Below are 21,081 nucleotides of genomic sequence, written 5' to 3'. Positions count from 1 at the left end.
GGCAGAAACGGAAGGTCTGGCTCTGCTCAGCTGTCTTTCTGTGACAATGGAAAGCCTTCATCGCTGACCCTCATTCCTGACTAATCCACTCTGGTCACCTCAAAACACCAATGCAGCATATGTTGCGTTATTTGAGCACTTGGTGTGAACTCCTGCCAAGAAAGCAAAAGAGTCGATGTTCTTTATTTCCATATTTCCTTCTGAGATTTTTGTTTGTTTGTTTCCTTGAGTGTGTCTTGACTAGACTTTAGGGAAGGGGGTCTTGGGTGGACAGATAACTACTTTGTGCTCTAGAATGTCATCCTTCGTTTCAAATCCTATGGGGAGTGTATTCGAAAAGGGAACAAAAAAATGTTCCTGACGTCAGTTTGAAACGTTAGCAGGTTATGGATGAGTTCCTCCAATCAGGTGGATAGAAGGGAACATATCCCCAGCTAATCTGGAAACTAGAGATAAAATTCAGAACAGGTCAGAAGTGTCCTTCAGGCTGCCCCTGGGACTTCTGAGGGCTTCTTGCCTCTATATTCAAAGCATGCATAGATTCAAACTTCGGAGATTCTATCCTTGCACAGGACTGCGGTGGGGGCATCTTCAGGAGGGTGTGCCCCTCAATGAGCTGGTGAGAGAGATCCCCTTTCCCCCCTGAAAGGGAGTGGGTGTGAGAAGTTCAGAGGAGGCATCTGCAGGAGCTGGAGTTGTATTAAAACATCAATGCCGAGTATTTTTAAAGAAATGGAGGCGACATCTGTGGGAGCTACTTGGAAAATACAGCCGTTTGCTGATTACCTGGAAAGGGGATAATGTAAAAGGATTAGGTGACCTAAAAAGCAGCTGGGCCAGGCAAGGGCAGATGGCAGAGGAGTTCAGGGCCCTTGCGGAGAACAATGAAAACCTAGACTAGAGGACAGACAAAACCAAAGGTGGGGGAGGTTGGTGCTGAGTGGCTTGGGAGAGGAACGGAAGAGCAAAATGAATCCCAACTGGCAGGGCTAAAATGTAACACCTGCTACGGTGACAAAAAGCAAAAACAAAAACAGAAGAAGAAGCAATTTTAGACCCCACAACAAATAGAGAAGTATATCTATAACGAGCAAAGACACAACTATAGAAAGCCCCTCCCCATCCCCATTTGCCACCATCCCTATCAGCCAAGCTAATGATGGAAGGAGAAGCAACACTATCAGGCGAAGAGTGCCCTGTGCCAGACCCCGTGCTGGGGGCTAAAGCCCCCTATGTCTATCCTATGGTTGAAACTTCAGGCAGCCTTGCTACGTAGGTATTACCGTTAACAGCCTCCAAGAGCCTCGAATCAGTATGGGTATGCAGCAACCTCAATTGTTTTTTGTTTTTGTTTTAGATGGAGTCTTGCTGTGTTGCTCAGGCTGGAATGCAGTGGTGTGATCTTGGCTCACTGCAACTTCTGTCCCCCAGGTTAAAGCGATTCTCCTGTCTCAGCCTCCTGAGTAGCTGGATTACAGGCATGCGCCACCATGCCTGGCTAATTTTTGTGTTTTTAGTGGAGATGGGGTTTTACCATGTTAGCCAGGCTGGTTGCGAACTCCTGACCTCAGGTGATCTGCCAGCCTCGGCCTCCCAAACTGCTGGGATTACAGGTGAGAGCCACCGCACCCAGCCAGCAACCTCAATTCTCGCCTCCTCAGAAGAAAGAATTAGACTGAGGGGCATAAGACAGAGAGAAAGACAGAGGCAAATTTTAGAGCAGGAGGGAAAGTTTATTAAAAAGTTTTAGAGCAGGAACAAAAGGAAGGAAAGTACACTTGGAAAAGGGCCAGTCAGGTGACTTGAGAGATTCAAGTGCATGGTTTGCCCTTTGACTTGGGGTTTTATATGTTGGCATGCTTCCAGGGGCGGCATTACTTCTCTCCTGATGCTTCCCTTGGGGTGTGCTGTCCACATGCACAGTGGCCTGCCAGCCCTTGGGAGGGCCATGTGTGCAGTGTGTTTATTGAAGTTGTGCGCGTGTTCACTTGAGGAGTCTTTCCCTCACCAGTCGAGCATTCCTAGAGGGAGGTCATATACCTTACCCGGGGAAGGACTGTCCACTGCAGAAATCGACTAGGTATGCTCAACTGGTAAGTTAAACTCTGTTATTTTGCCTCTTAGTACATATGCTTGAGCCCACTCACCCATCTCCTGAGATCTTATTGGGAAGCTGTTGATCACCAGTTTCAGGTGTTCGCTATCTATTGGGAGACTTCCTTTCCCTGGCATTGGCTGCAACCCATTATTATTTTATTTTATTTTCATTTTATTTTTTTTTATTTTTTTTTTTTGAGACAGGGTTTTGCTCATGTTGCCCAGGCTGGAGTGCAATGGCGTGAGCTTGGCTTTACTGCAACCTCCATCTCCCAGGTGATTTTCATACCTCACCCTCCCGAGCTAGGACTACAGGCACGCACCACCACGCCCAGCTAATTTTTGTATTTTTAGTAGAGATGAGGTTTCACCATGCTGGCCAGGATCTTGATCTCTTGACCTTGTGATCTGCCCACCTCGGCCTCCCAAAGTGCTGGGATTACAGGCGTGAGCCACCACGCCCAGTCCCATTATTATCTTAGAGAGACAGTTTAACAACCGCCTGACTATCACCTGATGGTCTCCCAATGTTCCTGTTTGGGGGAGCCCTCTCCTGCCCTGCTCATGTCTGCCTAACTACCTACTGTAACATTCCTATATCAGTTTTACAGATAAGCAAACTGATATTTGGAGGAGAAAAGTCTGAAATAGGAGCCAGTCAGTGAAGCACCAGCACAAGGAAGAAGTAGATGTGAAGGAGAAGAAAGGCATGTAAATGCCCAATCTCAGGGAAGGCGGAAGGCGCAGAAAGATCTAGACACAAGGGCATTGAAACAAAAGGAATGCTTGTCAGGGACTGCTTCCGTGCCTCAGCTGAGCAGCCCCTGGGCTCTGATACCCTACAGGGGATGGTTCTCAACCACAGAAAGCTGTCATGAAATTAGCTCACCCTGAAATGATGCTTAATTGTTCTACAGAAACATCAGTGTGTCCCAGCCAGGAGCAAGAGAGTTTATTGTCAGATGACTCAATGGGGTAAAGAGGACTCCAAAGGAGCGGCACAGCAAGACAGGGGCCAAAGGCAAAAGGCCAAAAGAACAGACTAATGTGTGTATGTCTTTTTCAAAATTGGATAAAATGTCCAATTACTCTTGCCCAAATTATTCTTCGGAGGTTAGTAACAAGGAGGGGATCCAAGACCTGGCCCAAGATGTGAACCCCAGGGTAGCAGTGCTGATGTGTGCTGCATGGTACCGGGACTCTGTAGTGAAGGGCCACAACAATGCCCTGGCTATTCAGCTTCTACGGTGGTGAGCGCCAGTGTTTGCAAATTTCATTGTCCAAAGCAAGTCAAGGGACCAAAGCTTGACAGTGGTGGGACAGGGGAAGTATAATCTTTCCCCCAGAGAGAGCAGTATAAATCATAAGAACAATTACAGACTTTCCCAAAAGGTAAACAGAGGGAGAGATTCAAATGATACGTAGTGTGTGTGTGTGTGTGTGTGTGTGTATGTTTATGTGTATGTATGTGTGTGTGTGTCTGTGTATATTCATGTGTGACTTAAAAACAGGAAAATGCCAGGCGCGGTGGCTCACGCTTGTAATCCCAGCACTTTGGGAGGCCAAGGCGGGCGGATCACTAGGTCAGGAGATCGAGACCACGATGAAACCCGGTCTCTACTAAAAATACAAAAAATTAGCCGGGCGTGGTGGCGGGCGCCTGTAGTCCCAGCTACTCAGAGAGGCTGAGGCAGGAGAATGGCGTGAACCCGGGAGGCGGAGCTTGCAGTGAGCCGAGATCGCGCCACTGCACTCCAGCCTGGGCGACAGAGCGAGACTCCGTCTCAAAAAAAAAAAAAAAAAAAAAAAACAGGAATACATTCTGAGAAATGTGTCATTAGACAATTTTGTCCTTGGGTGAACATCACAGTGTACTTACACAAACCTAGATGACATAGCCTACTGAACACCTAGGCTGGATGGTGCAGCCTGTTGCTCCCAGGCTACACACCTGCACAGCATATTACTGTACAGAATACTGGAGGCAACTGGAACACAATGGTAAGTATTTGTGTATCTAAGCATAGAAAGATGATGCATTACACCAGGACATTACCAGAGCTACCACATCATTAGATAAGAGGAATTTTTCAGCTCCATTATAATCCTATGGGACCACCAATGTATATGGGGTCTATAGGTGATCAAAACATTGTTATGCAGCACATGACTATGTATACATATAATTTTCATTATTTCTGTTTATTTTAAATGTTTATTTTCAGCTGGATCATTGAAGAGTTTCTAACAGACATCATGACACTTCACTCCCAAAAACATCAGCACTTCCAGGAACAAGGAGGTCCTCTTGCATAACCACAGCACAGTGACCACGTTGGGAAACTTAGCACAAACACAGCACTACTACACAGCCCATATTGAAGTTTCCCCAAGTGTCCCAAGAATGATCTTTGGAGCTGGCCCAGGGCCTTTTAGGCGAGAGGACAGTCCCAAAGCCCCACACATTTTTTCTTGCTGTTTTCTACATACTCAAATAAATGAACGTTCCCTTGTCAACAATTAACTGGAGGAGAAAAAGCAAATTCACATGCCATTAAAAACAGAAAAAAAGGCTGGGCACGGTGGCTCACGCCTGTAATCCCAGCACTTCGGGAGGCTGAGGCAGGTGGATCACCTGAGGTCAGGAGTTCGAGACCAGCCTGGCCAATGTGGTGAAACCCCATCTCTACTAAAAATACAAAAATTAACTGGATGTGGTGGCGGGTGCCTGTATTCCCACTTACTCTGGAGACTAAGGTAGGAGAATCGCTTGAGCCTGGGAGGAGGAGGTTGCAGTGAAATGAGATCCTGCCATTGCACTCTAACCTGGGCAACAAGAGTGAGACTATCTCAAAAAAAAAAAAAAAAAAAAAAAAAAAAAAAAAAAAAAAAAAAAAAAAAAAAAGAAAAAGAAAAAAATACACAAGAATTTTTAAAATGGTAATTTATAATTTATCAAGCTATACATACCGATACATCAATTTCTAACAGATATAGATCAACATATTCCCACTATCTAGGTAGGTGTGTTCAGTTTTGCTAATTGAAATAAGCCCAGTTACTAAGGCGTGGATGGGAAGTATCTTTACATTTTCTTTTGACTCTAAAATCTGTGGTCTGCGATTCTTCAAAAATATCAACCTATTTAGAATGTGGACTCTTTTTAGGTTAAGCTTATAAATCGTGTCTAAATCACTTATTCATCCACAGTAATTATTACTATAGCTGGCACATAGAAACTCAATGGAGCCGGGCGCGGTGGCTCACACCTGTAATCCCAGCACTTTGGGAGGCCAAGGTGGACGGATCACCTGAGGTCAGGAGTTCAAGACCAGCCTGGCCAACATAGTGAAACCCCATCTCTACTAAAAATACAAAAATTAGCCAGGCGTGGTGGTGCGTGCCTGTAATCCCAGCTACTTGGGAGGCTGAGGTAGGAGAATCACTTGAAGCTGGGAGGCAGAGGTTGCAGTGAGATGAGATCACACCACTGTATTCCAGCCTGGGCAACAGAGCAAGACCTGTCAAAAAAAAAAGGAAAGAAAGAGAGAGAGAGAGAGAAAGAAGAAACTCAATGAACTACTGGGTGAATGGATAAATGAACACTTTCTTGAGTCCTCAAGGCAGTCCTCCTTCCCTACCCTATCTCTGCTAGTTTGCAGGTATGACTTCTGTGTCTTGTCAGAGTTTTGCTGCAATTTTATATATATATATGCAGTTTAATAAATGCACAGAAAAAGAGGACCACAACTTGGAAAATCAGTCCTAGCTTGGCAGAGGCATGATATTATTGGAATCACAACAAATCTTAATCAGTGCAGGTCTTAACTGTTAATACACTATATCAAGAGGCAGGGAACCAAGAGTGAGTGTGATTATTTGCCCTGTACACCTCCATCCCTTCTTCAAAATAGAAACCTTGTGTTAGGCAGCTGGTGGTGAAAGCTGTGGCAGCTATAAACCCTTCTTTTTTCAAAAAAAATAGTCCACTCGGTTTCCTTTTGGGCTTAAGGGAAACCCTCACTCTGGGAGCCTGCCCAGCTAGGCAAGCGAAAAAATAAAACACCTTATCTCAATGTGAGAAGAATGCCTTCTATTAGAAAGGCTCCTCAAACATCCTCGGGTCAGGGTCTGCCTTTGGTCAAAAGTGACTTTTTATTGATTAAGGGAAGAGGAAGATAGAGGCACAGGAGCTTTTCGTCAAAGGCAAAAAGTCTTGTATCAGTTTATCCTTTGAAGAATCGCACCATGTCATTACCTATGAATAAATCACAAATATATGGATGAAATATCTCAAAGCTACTGAAGGTATACCACACCTGAGTGTGGCTATGTATAAAAAAGAAAAAAAAATTATTATTTGATCCAAACAAAAATACTCTCTTAATATATTGTGAGCTGACAACTGAAATTCATTACAGACATGTAGCCTTATATAGGGGTTTTAATTCATTATTTTAATTTCCTTTTTTTTTTTTTTTTTTTGAGACAGTCTTACTCTGTTGCCCAGGCTTGGGTGCAGTGGCGTGATCTCGGCTCACTGCAACCTCTGCCTCCTGGGTTCAAGTGATTCTCGTTCCTCAGTCTCCCGAGTAACTGGAATTACAGGCGTGCACCACCACACCCGGCTAATTTTTGTATTTTTAGTAGAGACGGGATTTCACTACGTTGACCAGGCTGGTCTCGAACTCCTGGGCTCAAGTGCTGAGATTACAGGTATGAGCCACCACGCCCAGCCCTAAATTTCTTTCTAATTACACAAGTAACGTCTAAATGCATGAACACACACACATACACACACACACAATTATTATTATTATTATTTTCTTTAAAAAAAGGACGAGGCCTCTCTCTGTCACCCAGGCTGGAGTGCAGCGGCATGATCCTCAGTTACTGCAGCCTCAAACTTCTGGGCTCAAGTGATCTTCCCATCTCAGTCTCCCAAAGTACTAAGGTTACAGGCATGAGCCACAGCACCCAGCTCTGCAAAAATCTTTCAAACAACTTGGGATTGAAAGTCCTCTTGATTTTCCCACTCTAATCCCTCTGCCTTTCTAGATGCTTATCACAGGTATTGTGGGTTGTGCTAGTTCTTTCTCTTTTGCGTATGCATAAATAATAGTGAAATGAAATCCAGACCATATGTGCTATTCTGTCCCTCACTTTATTCTCTTCATGTGTCTTAGAGATCTTTCTTCACTCAAGAAAATTGAAAGGTGACTTGGGCCAGTGATTTGTAACTGGGCGGCCCAAAGCCCTAAGGATTCTGTAGAGGGGACCTTGAAGGCTGCCCCAGGAGCAAAGAGGAGCTCCAGGGACCCCACAAAAGGAAAGAATTGATCCAGTTTAATTCCTTTATCTTTGCCTTCTGCTAAGAGATAAAGATTCCTGAGAAGAGTTAGACATGTATACTTGGGTTTCACTGGCATTTGTTTTCTTGAGAGCAATTTTAGGGCAAGGGTGGAGCATAATATGGAATTGCCTCCATTTCCCCAATATGGTCAGTCTAAAGAAAACAAGAATTAGGAAAGGCCAGAGACAGAAACAGACCCTGCTCCATGAAGGACAATAATCCATGTATTCGTCTCAGGTCTTATGTTTGGCTATGTATAACCTCTGTGCAACCAGAAAAATCACTACTCATGTACATTTGCAATCTTCTCCGGTATTTCTCTAAGTCCTGGATTCTAGATCTTTCTGTACTCCTTAAAAGGAGCTTTGGGCTTAGGAACAGTAGTATAGAAAGACCTAGAATTTCTCCCTGGAAATTGTCTTCCTGGGTATTGTATTCATGTCCAGGAAGAATGGGACAAAATCTGACCAGACAGGCCTGCTCCAGGCTAAGGGAAACTTCCTTTTGCGGCCAGGTAAACTGACCGTCTGGAAAATCTTTGAATCAAACAGAAGCATAAGAAAAACCATCTCTAAAACACCAATGTGCAAGACGGCCCCAGAAACAAAGCTTCCTCTCTAAGTGTCAAAGTGCCTGGTTGTGTGCAAAGGCAAGTGGCTGGAGGGTGAAATCCGCAGTCGGAAACCCTAGCATGTCACTGAGGTCTTCTAAAGCTCCAAGTCTTCATCTGTGTAATTGGGATAGTAACTACTGATCTCATAGGTTACTGTCAGGAGTAAATGAGTGAAGATGTCTAACTTCTAGTGTAGTGCCTGACATGTACCATTACAGATTGAATTCTGTGCCCCTATATTAGCCCATTCTCATGTTGCTACAAAGAACTACCTGAGACTGGGTAATTTACCAAGAAAAGAGGTCAAGGGCATGGTGAACCATGATTGCATCACTGCACTCCAGCCTGGGTGACAGATTAAGACCCTGTCTCAAAAAAAAATTTTATAAATTAACCAAGCATGATGGCACATATGTATAGTCCTAGCTACTTCAGAGGCTGAGGTGGAAAGACAGCTTGAAGCCAGGGGTTCAAGATCAGCCTGGGTAACATAACAAGTCCCCGTCTCTAATAAATAAATAAATAAATAGAATCATCATATGATCCAGCAATTGAAGCAGGATCTTGAAGATATATTTGCACACCCATGTTCACAACAGCACTATTCACAATAGCCAAGAGGTGGAAGTAGCCCAAATGTCCATCCATGGATGAACAGATAAAGCAGATGTGGTCTATACATACAATGGAATATTATTCAGCCTTAAAAAGAAGGAAATCCTGTCCTATGCTACAACATGGATGAATGTTGAGGACATTATCCTAGGTGAAATAATTCAGAAGAAAAAGACAAATATTGCATGACTCCACTTACATGAGGTCCCTGGAGTAGTCAAATTATGGAAACAGAAAGTAGGATGGTGGTCAGGGTAGTGGGAGAGGGAATGGAGAGTTGTTCAATGGATATAGAGTTCCAGTTTTGCAGGATAAAAACGTTCCAGAGACCTATTACATGAGAATGTGAATATAATTAGCACTAGTGAACTTAAAAATGGTGAAGAGGGTAAATTTTTTTTTTTTTTTTTTGAGACGGAGTTTCACTCTTGTAGCCCAGGCTAGAGTGCAATGGTGCGATCTTGGCTCTCCACAACCTCTGCCTCCCAGGTTCAAGCGATTCTCCTGCTTCAGCCTCCCAAGTAGCTGGGACTACAGGCATGCACCACCACACCCAGCTAATTTTGTATTTTTAGTAGAGACAGGGTTTCTCCATATTGGTCAGACTGGTCTCCAACTCCCAACCTCAGGTGATCCACCCGCCTTGGCCTCCCAAAGTGCTGGGATTGCAGGTGTGAGCCACCGCGCCTGGCCGAAGAGGGTAAATTTTATATTATGTGTTGTTTACAATTTCAAATACATGTGTAGATATATAAATGCACGTATCTCATAAAATATACATATAAATGCATACATTTATGTTCTATTATTCCAGCATGATTCCCTTACAATACTATTGCATATAACAATGTAATAAACATTATGCCAGGCGTGGTGGCTCAAGCCTGTAATCCCAGCACTTTGGGAGGGAGGCCAAGGCGGGCGGATCACTTGAGGTCAGGAATTCAAGACTAGCCTGGCCAACGTGGTGAAACCCTGTCTCTACTAAAAATACAAAAATTAGCTGGGCATCGTGGCACACGCCTGTAATCCCAGCTACTCAGGAGGCTGAAGCACAAGACTGGCTTGAACCCGGGAGGCAGATGTTGCGGTGAGCCAAGATCGCGCCACTGCACTCCAGCCTGGGTGACAGAGTGAGACTCAGTTTCAAAAAAAATAAAAAAGAAAGAAAAATTATTAGAGGTTTGCTATTTAACCTTTTAAACTTAACCAAATCAGGATTTTAATAAATAATAACATTTGATGTCTATTGATATACATTCAAAATATATAAACTATTTTATTTTTGTATTTATATTCATTTATACTGTCAACACAGTCAATTCTTATCGTAAGTGATTAAAAAATTATAACTTGTAAGAAATTGAACATTCTGATCCTGTTTTCATAACAATATTAGCTAATATTCATTGAAAGCTGACTCTGTTTCAGGTACTATTCACATGTGTGTGTGTATATACATATATATACACTTTTTTTTTTTTGAGACAGGGTCTTACTCTGTCACCCGGGCTGGAGTGCAGTTGTACAATCATGGCTCACTGTAGCTTCAACCTCCCATGGCTCAAGTGACCTTCCCACGTCAAATTCCCAAGTAGCTGAGACTATAGGCGGGCACCACCATGCCTGTCTAATTTTTGTGTTTTTAGTAGAGATGGGGTTTTGACACGTTGCCCAGGCTGGTCTCGAACTCTGGGGCTCAAGCGATCTGCCCACCACTGCCTCCCAAAGTGCTGGGATTACAGGAGTGAGCCACCACACTCAGCCAAAAGGAGGTTCTGGAACGCCATTCCTGTCTGTGTGATTCTGTGAAAAGACTTCAAGAACTATGTTCCTGCACACACCTCCATAAAAGTGGCCATCTATATACATGTGTACATACATGTATAAGTACAAGGTGACATACATAAAGACAGAAGAAGTGGGGTCAGCAATCACATGTTTAAAGGAGCTGAGAAGTAGAGCAGAGAGAGCCTGGATTTTAGAGCCAGATTTCTGTTCGCTATTTGCTAGTGAGGGGGAGACTGAGGAGAGTGATAATAGATACACACACACACACTCCCCCTAAACAAAGCGGACCCTTCCTGAGAACAGGATAATGATGACACCCGATGATGATGAGGCACAAATCCACCACCAGTGCTGGATTCTCCCGTCTGTTCTGAATGTCTTGCCCACAGAAGTGTACACATTTTTCTAACTACCTTCCAAGATCTTTACCCAAGAGAACCTGACAGCTTTGTTGGCCTCTGTCCCTGCAAGGAGCTCAGCGAAGCAGCTCTCTATCCCTCCCTGTCATGCGGCAGAAGATTGCTTGCCTCACTCCTACCCCAGCCGGGGGCTTCGTGCAGACTGCTAGGAAAACCATTTCAGAGAAATCAGCAGAGAGCCTATTTACCAAGCAACACTGCACAGCCCACAAAAGGACTCCTTTGAGAAATGTTCATTCTATCCATCAGGACAGTGGATAGAATGAACCCAATTTCCCATTTTTTTTTCAAATGAATGGAGTCCAGTTTGCTTCCACTATAATCCAGGCATAACATTTATATGAGAACATAAAATACTACACAGCTGTAAGTAAAACAATATGTGTGTTCCCGAATAATAGCGATACCACTTGCCAGTAAGACTATATTTTGACCAAATAAAAGATGGCCTAAATTTGACTCAGTGGGCTGGGATTTACTACACAATCACTTCTTGAAAATAAAGGGATAGAGAGAGGGGGCTTTCACGAGGGTAGAAGGAAATGGACAAGGAGAACAAGAGAAAAACAGGATGGAAAGTTAGATGCCCATTGCTGAGTTTGAAAGCGCACTTTGTATGAAGAATAAAGAGCATTTGATTTCACACGTCTAGTGCGTCCCTCCCAAATAAAACCTTATTTTATATCAGACACCCACATTGCAGAGTCCCACATATGCTGACATCCAAGTCTCCAGTCTACAGTGATTTTTATGCATTCCTCCGCTCCCTCTTTCATTCATATGTATGACAGTTGCACAAATATGTATTGTGGACTTAATATGTAACAGGCTCTCTGGTAGGATGGGAAACAGACCCTGTCCTGAGCCAGTTTACAACCCTGTGGGGAGGGCACCAAGGGAACAGGATAATTCAGTCTAGTGTGATAAGAGCCACAACGGGAGAAACCTCAACATAGTGTGCTCAGAACCTGCAGAGGCAGTGCAAGGGGTCCCAAGGCCACACATGAGAGGATGCTACATGACCAGAGGAACCAAACTTGATAACGCTGGAGGTGGATTCAGAAGAAAGAGAAAATCCCAGCACTTTGGGAGGCCAAGGCAGGAGTATTGCTTATGGCCAGGAGTTCCAGACCAGACTCGGCAACATAGCGGGACCCTATCTCTGAAAAGAAAAAAAGAAAAGAAAAGAAAAGAGAAGAGAAGAAAAAAAGAAAAGAAAAGAAAAGAAAAGAAACGAAAAGAGGACGGGCCAGCTGCAGTGTTTCACGCCTATAATTCCAACACTTTGGGGGGCCGAGGCGGCAGATCACCTGAGGTCAGGAGTTCGAGACCAGCCTGGCCAATGTGGTGAAACCATGTTGCTATTAAAAATACAAAAATTATCCGGGTATGGAGGTACATGTCTGTAATCCCAGGTACTCAGGAGGCTGAGCAGAAGAATCGCTTGAACCCAGGAGGCAGAGGTTGCAGTGAGCCAAGGTCGTGCCACTGCACTCCAGCCTGGGCAACAGAGTGAGATTCCATCTCAAAATAAATAAATAAATATTTAAAAATTTAAATAATTAGCATGGCATGGTGGCATGTAGCTGTAGTTCCGGCCACTCTGGAGGCTGAGATGGAAAGATTGCTTGAGCCCAGGAGGCAGAGGTTGCAGTGAACTGAGACTGCACCCCAGCCTGGGCAACAGAGTGAGACAAAAACCAAAAGGAAAAGAAAAAGGAAAAGTAGAGCATTGCCACAGGCAATTCCAGCCAAGGAAGGGGGAACACAGAAGGAAGAACACAGCGTTTCCCCTTAACAGCTCTGCCCAGTTGTTGCACACCTCACTACTCCCCACAGGCTATTGGCTACAACTTAGTCACATGACCACACCTGGCTACCAGAAAGCTGGAAATATAGTTCCTATTCAGGGCAGCCACGAGCACAGATAAACACTTGTATGACATGGAAGCAAGGGAAACGTACGTTGGGAGCCAACCAGCCCTCTCTGCCACAGCGTACGAGCCCTCCTCTTCCTCTCGTCCTGTCTGAGATAGACAGAGACTTTAAAGGGTTTTCCAGGAAACCCCTGGAGAACATGATACACATTCATATGCATGCACACACAAACCCAAATGCAACACAATAATTAACCATAAGTTTTTCATAAAAAAAAAAAGATAAAGAATGAAAACTTACAGCAGAAGACCCAAGGCTGTAGCAAAGAGGCTGGAGCAGGCTCTCTCTGCTGGCACAGACCTAAAGGGGGATGCAGAGGGGCATTAGCTAGGAATAACGTGAAGGTAGATGGAGCCCCCATCACCTTCCCCTCTCCTGAGTTCTCCCCCACTGCGACATTCGCCCCTTATCACCAACTCTTCCACTGGAACCAAACATGCTCAAAGGCATTGCTCTGCTAACAAAAACAGCATAAGCACATCATTAGGATGTACAAGCATTTCTGGAAGTGTCAAAGGAACCAAACTCCTCCCAGCTCAATGATTGATTAGCTAAATAAACTTGAGCTAGATATATATTCTCTTTGTGCATCAATTTCCTCCAAATCCAATGGAGACTAAAAAATACTTGCCTTACCTTCTTCATAGGCTTGTGGAGGGAACCAGGGAAATGGGATATCTGTGTATTTGTTTTCTATTTCTGTGTAACAAATCACCACACACTCTGTGGCTTAAAACAATAGCTATTTATGGCCGGACGTGGTGGCCCATGCCTGTAATCCCAGCACTTTGGGAGGCCGAGGCGGGCGGATCACGAGGCCAGGAGATCGAGACCATCCTGGCTAATATGGTGGAAGCCCCGTCTCTACTAAAAATACAAAAAAATTAGCCAGGCGTGGTGACGGGCAACTGTAGTCCCAGCTACTCAGGAGGCTGAGGCAGGAGAATGGCGTGAACCCGGGAGGTGGAGCTTGCAGTGAGCCGAGATTGTGCCACTGCACTCCAGCCTGGGCGACAGAGCGAGAATCTGTCTCAAAAAAAAAAAAAAAAGCTATTTATTTATTTATTTATTTATTTATATTTATTTGTTTGTTTGAGACAAGGTCTTGCTCTGCCACCCAGACTAAAGTGCAGTGGCACGATCTTGGCTCACTACAACCTCTGCCTCCTAGGCTCAAGCAATCCTCCAACCTCAGCATCCCAAGTAGCTGAGACTACAGGTATGTGCCACCACGCCAGGCTAATTTTATTTTATTTTTATTTTTTTGAGACAGAGTCTCACTCTGTTACCCAGGCTGGAGTGCAGTGGCACGATCTCGGCTCACTGCAAGCTCCGCCTCCCAGGTTCACACCATTCTCCTGCCTCAGCCTCCCGTGTAGCTGGGACTACAGGCGCCCGCCACCACGCCCGGCTACTTTTTTTTTTTTGTATTTTTAGTACACACGGGTTTTCACTGTGTTAGCCAGGATGGTCTCAATCTCCTGACCTCGTGATCCGCCCGCCTTGGGCTCCCTAAGTGCTGGGATTACAGTTGTGAGCCACCGCACCCGGCCCATGCCAGGCTAATTTTTGTAGAGACAGGGTTTCGCCATGTTGCCCAGGCTTGTCTCGAACTCCTGAGCTCAAGCAATCTGCCCGCCTTGGCCTCCCAAAGTGCTGGCATTATAGGCGTGAGCCACCGCACCTGGCTGTAACAATACCCATTTATGATATTATTGTTCCCATAGGTCAGAAATCCGAGCACAGAGGGACTAGATTCTGTGTTCAGGGTCTCGCTGGCTGAAGCCAAGGTGTCAGCTGGGGCTGCGTTCTCAGCTGGGGCTCGGATACTCTTCCAAGCTGAGGCTGGCAGAATTCATTTCCTTGTGAGTGTAGGTCTGAGGGCCCCTTTTTCCTTCAAGCCATTGGCAGGAACGGCTCTCCGCTCCTAGTGGCTGTCTGCATTGCCTAGCAATGTGAATGTTGCAAGGTAGCTCCTCATTCTGTCTTCTTTTCCCATTTAAGTTGATTATGTTCCAAGCAACACTCTTTCGGGGGAATCTGTTTAAACTGGCTGAGGGTCAGGCATGGTGGCACACGCCTGGAATCCCAGCACTTTGGGAGGCCAAGCTGGGAGGATCACTTGAGCCCAGGAGTTTGAGACCAGCCAGGGCAACATATCCGAACCCTTTTTCTTCCTCTGGTACATTCCATACCAAAAAGACGAGATGGCCTCATGACAGGAGTAAGGACTTTGGTAAATGCGGATTCAGATTTTCTCTCTAACACTTCCTAACTGAATGTTACTCAGCCTCTCTAACTCATGACTTCCTCCTCTGTACATTTGGGATAATACCAACCACGCAGGGATATTGGGGGATGAAATGACATAGGATTCATGGGAATTCAATGATACTATATTCATAGCATATGGCAGGTGTGGGCTCCAGGCCCTTCCACCTTTCCTATCTCCTATTCCACATCATTAACTCCCTTTCTTTCTCCCTCCCTCCCTATCTTTCTTCCTTCCTTCCTCCATTTCAAAGAACAGCTAAAACTGCTGATGCAGAAATGACTACAGTAAAGCTGACCCTAAAACAACACAGAGGTTAGGGGCACTGACCCCACACACATTCAAAAATCCACGTCTAACTTTGTTCTGGAGAGCTTTTTTTCTCTGAGATAGGATCTGGCTCTATTGCCCAGGCTGGAGTGCAGTGGTGTGATCTTGGCTCACTGCAACCTATGCCTCCTGGGCTCAAGCCATCCTCTCACCTCAGCCTCCCGAGTAGCTGAGACTACATGCTCATGCCACAATGCCCCGCTAATTTGTGTATGTTTTTATAGAGATGGAGTTTAACCATGTTCTCCAGGCTGGTCTCGAACCCCTGAGCTCAAGTCATCTGCCCACCTCAACCTCCCAGTGTGCTGGGATTCTAGGTGTAAGCCATGACACCCAACCCCATGCATAACTTTTTTTTTTTTTTTGGATGGAGTCTTGCTCTTGTCCCCCAGGCTGGAGTGCAGTGACGAGATCTCATCTCACTGCAACCTCCGCCTCCCGAGTTCAAGCGATTCTCCTGACTCAGCCTCCCGAGTAGCTGGGATTACATGCCCCCGCCACTGCGTCTGGCTAATTTTTGTATTTTTAGTAGAGACGGGGTTTCACCATAATGGCCAGGCGGGTCTCAAACTCCTGACCTCGCAATCCACCCACCTCAGCCTCCCAAAGTGCTGGGATTACAGGCGTGAGCCACCGCACCCAGCCCATGCATAACTTTTGACTCCCCAAAAACTTAACTGCTAATAGCTACTGTTGACTGGAAGCCTTACCTACCAATAACATAAACAGTCGATTAACATATATTTTTGCATGTTGTATGCATTATACACTGTATTCGTACAATAAAGTAAGTTAGAGAAAAGAAAATGTTATTAAGAAAATCATGAGGAGGAGAAAATATATTTGCTATTGATTAAGCGGAAGTGGATCATCATAAAGGTCTTCATCCTCCTCATCTTCATGTTGAGTAGGCGGAAGAGGAGGAGAAGAGGAAGGGTTGGTCTTTTTTTTTTTTTTTTGAGACGGAGTCTCGCTCTGTTGCCCAGGCTGGAGTGCAGTGGCACAATCTCGGCTCACTGCAAGCTCCACCTCCCGGGTTCACGCCATTCTCCTGCCTCAGCCTCCTGAGTAGCTGGGACTACAGGCGCCCGCCACCACGCCCTCCTAATTTTTTTTGTATTTTTAGTAGAGATGGGGTTTCACCATGTTAGCCAGGATGGTGCCGATCTCCTGACCTCGTGATCCGCCCGCCTCGGCCTCCCAAAGTGCTGGGATTACAGGCATGAGCCACCGCGCCCAGCCCGGAAGGGTTGGTCTTGATGTCTCAGGGTGGCAGAGGCAGAAGAGATAGAGGAGGTGGGAGGGGAGGCAGAAGAGGCAGGGCAACTTTTATTAAAAACAAAGCTATGTATAAGTGGACATGTGCAGTTCAAACCTGTGTTGTTCAAGGTTCAACTGTGTATCACATTGGAAGATAACTACCTTGTAATTGCATCCAAACCCATTCCACTTGAATGCCAACATTACAAGAACTCTGGCAAGTGGGGTTTTGATACCAACCAATCATTTCCACATGGAACTATTAGCGTGGTAATCCTGTTCTCTCATTGTCGTGATACCATTTTTTATAGTTTTCTTGAAAAATGTACTTGGACTGCGTTCTCACATAGTTACTACACTCAAACAGATTTATGCTCCTTAAAAGAATGGGTCTAGTCAGGAAAGTGTTCCAAATCTGCCTCTTACAGAGATGCTCAGGGTAAAAGAAAGATTCGTGCTCAAAAGTAATGTAACTAAAATGCGGAGGCTGCCCCAGGGGAAATGTTAAGGATCGCCTGGCACAAGCAAGCACCTTCTGGCAAACTTCTCAAAGTGCTGAAATAGAAGGCTCAAGAGTCACCTGCTTAAGTAATGGTCTCCAAGGCAAAATATCGGGAGTCCTGTCCAGCCACCACAATGAGCTATTATATGTATGTGGCACAGATGTAACATGAGAATTATACCAGTCACAAGGTTGCTTTTTTTTTTTTAATGCATAAAGCATGATTCTAACTTGGTGTTGTTTTTTGCAAACATGATGTTGATCACATGAGAAGGGTTTCAGAAGCAAGACATTTATTTAACATTTCTGCGCTCAGGAAATCACCAATACATTGATGCAAACACCAGCTCTGGAGAAGAGAATTGTCAATAGGGGCCTCCGGCCCTTCCCTCCAGTGCTGAGATGCCTTCTTCATCGTGGTGCTAAGGAGGGTCCCAGGGAAAGTATAACATATCCACTGAATTCTAACCATCAACGGAGAGTCCAGCAGCTCAGGCAGATCGTGCCAAAGTCAAGCCCCCTTCAGTAAAAAGGCCCATCTATAAATCATTAGAGATTGTGGGTGCCAAGAAAGCTACTGGATTAGTTCAGCATAATAGGCAGAAAGCTTGCATTTGCCAAATGCTTTACAACCATTTTTTATGAAGTATTATGCATAATACCCTGGGAGATAAATGAACAATATAATCACCATTTTATAACTAAGGAAGCAGACACCCAGTGAAGGTGCTCTGGAAGTTAGTAGCAAACTAATGCTAGAAACTCTTGACCAAACTCCCTGGGTCAACATTTTTTTTCTTTTTTTTCGCTCTGTCACCCAGGCTGGAGGGCAGTGGTGCTATCATAGCTCACTGCAGCCTTAACCTCCGAGGCTCAAGCAATCCTCCCACCTCAGCCTCTCAAATAGCTGGGACCACAGGCATGCACCACCATGCACCACCATGCCCCACTACTTTTTAAATTTTTTGTAGAAACAAGGTCTCACTATGTTGCCCAGGCTGGTCTTGAAACCCTGGGCTCAGGCAATTCTCCTGCCTCTGTCTCCCAAAGTGTCGGGATTACAGGCGTGTGTCACCATGCCTGGCAACATTCTTTCTAGTAAACTACTTTGCTTCATACAAGCATGTCCTCACACTGACTTAAAACAAGGGTATACATTTAAAATCTAGGTACAGTGATGTGTACCTGTTGTCTCAGCAACTCAGGATACTGAGGCAGGAGGATTGCTTGAATTTAGGAGTTTAAGTCCAGCCTGGGCAACATAGCAAGACCCCATCTCTAAAAAATAATTTATTATTTTTTGTGTGTATATGTGACAGAGTTTTGCTCTTGTTGCCCAGGCTGGGGTGCAATGGTGCGATCTCAGCTCACTGCAACCTCCGCCTCTCAGGTTCAACCGATTCTCCTGCCTCAGCCTCCTGAGTAGCTGGGATTACAGGCATGTGCCACCATGCCCGGCTAATTTTTGTATTTTTAGTAGAGAGGGGTTTCACCATGTTGGCCAGTCTGGTCTCGAACTCCTGACCTCAGGTGATCTGCCCGCCTCAGCCTCCCAAAGTGCTGGGATTACAGGCGTGAGCCACTGCACGTGGCCAATTTTTTTTTTAATTTTAAAAATATCAAAGTTTAAAATCTGAGCCTGAGCAAAATCCGTCTTCATGAATTGCACCTTAGGCCTTAAGAGGAGAAAGTCTACTTCCTGCTACGATACAGAACTAATTGACTGATACCAAGTGTATTAGTTAGGGTACAGTCACAGTTGCTGTAATAAGGGGACCCCGAAACACAGGGACTTAAATACTTAAATACTCTCTCATATAATAGTCCAGAGGCGCACTGTCCAAAGCTGGCGGGGCAGCTCTACCATCCTTAATGTGTGGCTCACAGAAGTTGTATCCACCCCTCTTCCCTCACATCCCATTGGCCAGAACAGTCACTTGGCCACAAACAAGACCAAAAATGTAGTCTGGTTGTATAGCCAAATACCCGGCAAAAATTTAGGAGTTGTATAAGGAAGGAGAGAGTGGATATTGACCGACAAAGAGTAGTCATTGTCTCACAACATGTAAGAGGCAAAGACTTCCAATCCTCAGATTCGGTGTTCACCTTCCCTGCTCCAATGGGGAAAACTTGACAGAGCAATGTCAACCCTGAGAGAATGGGAGGGAATTGGGTGTCAAACAGGCATGATATTAGGACCCAGGTGGGCTGCATGCTGATGCCTGCTCTGCCATATGTTAGCTGCGAGATCTCAGGCAAGACATTGAAATTCAGCATCTCAGTTTCCTCATCTGTAAAATAAACAACTTGATAGATGAGATTACCTCTACATCTTACATGTAATGATGTCAGGGTCAACAGTATAACGGGGTAGACTTTGTAACATACCATATCCCCTCAAGTTGACCAATAAATAACCAGAACTCACATCACATGTTTTTAGTCTTAAATGGAATGTATATAATGGACTTATCTTATGAAAATAATTGCATGATTTAGTATGTAAATAAGTCTTGTGTGTTTCTAAAGCTTTAGTCTTATAGAAATATTTACCAGTCCTACCCACAAGTTAAAAACAAACAAAAGTTCAAGCTTTCTTATACAAACTTTCAACCAATTTCAATAAGAAATGGGAATACAGGTTGAGTATCTCTTATCCAAAATGCTTGGGACCAGAAGTATTTCGGATTTTGAATTTTTTCAGATTTTGGGGTATTTATATATACATAATATGTACATATTATATACATAATATCTATATAATACTATTTTATATACATTATGTATATATTATGTGTATGTATTATATATAATTATATAATTTATATAAATAATATATATAATACATACACATAATATATACATAATGAGATATCTTGGGACTAGAACCCAAGTCTAAACACAAAATTTATTTATGTTTCATATACACCTTATACACATAGCCTGAAGGTAATTTTATACAATATTTTAGTAATTTTGTGCATAAAACAAAATTTACATTAAGCAATTAACATGTGGAATTTTCCACATGTGGCATCATGTTGGCACACAAAAGTTTTAGATTTTGGAGCATTTCAGATTTTGGATTTTCAGATTAGAGATGCTTAACCTGTATCTGTACAATTCTAGTGAATCACTATTCAATCTTATCTGTAAGCCTATATTACCATGAATATCTGACCAAAGGTTAATAAGGATAGTAAGTACATTCAAATGTACTAATCTTCATGGCTAGGGCAAATTTTTTTTTATACTTTTTTTTTTTTTCAACGTAGAGTCTTGCCCTGTAGCCCAGGCTGGAGTGCAGTGGTGAGATCATAGCTCAGTGCAACCTCAACCTCCTATGCTCAAGCGATCCTCCCACTTCAGCTTCCCAAGTAGCTGGGATCACAGGTGTGCACCACCAAGCCTGGCTGATTATTTATTTTTTTTTTTTTTTGTAAAGATGAATTCTCACTATGTTGCCCAGCTGGTCTCGAATTCCTGTGCTCAAGTGATCCTCCTGCCTCAGCCTCCCAGAGTGCGGGACTACAGATCTGAGCCGCTGTGCCTGGCTACACACATGTTTTACATATACTTTCCTCTGCTATGTTTATACAAATATCTCCCATTAGCATGGAAAGTATGGAAGTCTGACTTCTAGAAATAGGAGAGAACTGAACCAGAATTCCCTAAGAGCCTGTGAACATTTTAAAACATATTCCCAAGGGTCAAGTCTCATCATCCTTGAGTGTCATTCAAGGTTAATTTTATTGAATACAACAGATGATGAAGCTAATAGTGGAAACAAACCAACAAAGCTGATGTTCTTATGTAAATAATAAACTGGTTCTGAAGGTAGTCACGTTAAATTAAAGGAAATGATATATTGCTTCTCGGCCTTTTGACTAA

The sequence above is a fragment of the Symphalangus syndactylus genome, chromosome 23, assembly GCF_028878055.3.
Source record: "Symphalangus syndactylus isolate Jambi chromosome 23, NHGRI_mSymSyn1-v2.1_pri, whole genome shotgun sequence".
In the NCBI taxonomy this organism is placed as follows: Eukaryota; Metazoa; Chordata; class Mammalia; order Primates; family Hylobatidae; genus Symphalangus; species Symphalangus syndactylus.
Note: the sequence above shows the minus strand (reverse complement) of the source record.